Raw genomic sequence first — 769 nt, forward strand, 5'->3', positions numbered from 1 at the left:
CAGGAATACCAATGATACTGCCCTCTCTTGTGAAGCAGTATCTTGGGCGCATGGAGCTCTGGTAAGGGCTGGGTCAGAGCTTGTACATCAGGATCAGCGGAGAGGCCAGTGAGGGTGACACCTTGGGGGAAGCATGTTACAGACCACCCGATCAGGATAAGGAAGTGGATGAAGTCTTTTGATACAACCCAAGGAAGTCTCTGTGTCATGAAGCCTGGTTATCGTGGGGGACTGCTGGCCCTGGGAAGGATGAGCGCTGGGCACCAGGAGAGACCGGGAGTGCTTGGCTGGGGAGCAGCTCTGTGGGGGAAGGCTCTGGAGCCCTGGTGGGCAGTGAGCTGAGCTGGCCCTGGCAGCAAGGGCCAACAGCATCCTAGAGCAGATCCCGTAGATCAAGGAGACCGATTATCCCCCATTACTTAGCACTTGATAAACCACATCTGGGAGACAATGCTCAGTCTTCCCCCCGTGCCCCTTGCAGGGAAGGTGTCCGTAAGCAGGACCAAGTTTATTGGACATGACCAGGAGGGTTGGTTGGGGCTGGAGCACCGTGAGCTGAAATTGCTTCGGGGGGGGGGGAGGGACGACGACGACACCCAACCACAGCCCCCAGTGCCTGTGGGGAGATGCCCAAGAAGACGGACCCTGGCTCCTCACAGCGGTGACTGGAGGACAAGAGACGACAGGCAGAGGTATTGACACACCAGGCTGGGCAGAGGAAAAGCACCGTGAGGCCAGCCGAGCCCCCGAGCGGCTGCCCGGGCACGCC

Source organism: Egretta garzetta, unplaced genomic scaffold (genome assembly GCF_000687185.1).
Source record: "Egretta garzetta isolate BGI_Z169 unplaced genomic scaffold, ASM68718v1 scaffold9, whole genome shotgun sequence".
Lineage (NCBI taxonomy): Eukaryota > Metazoa > Chordata > Aves > Pelecaniformes > Ardeidae > Egretta > Egretta garzetta.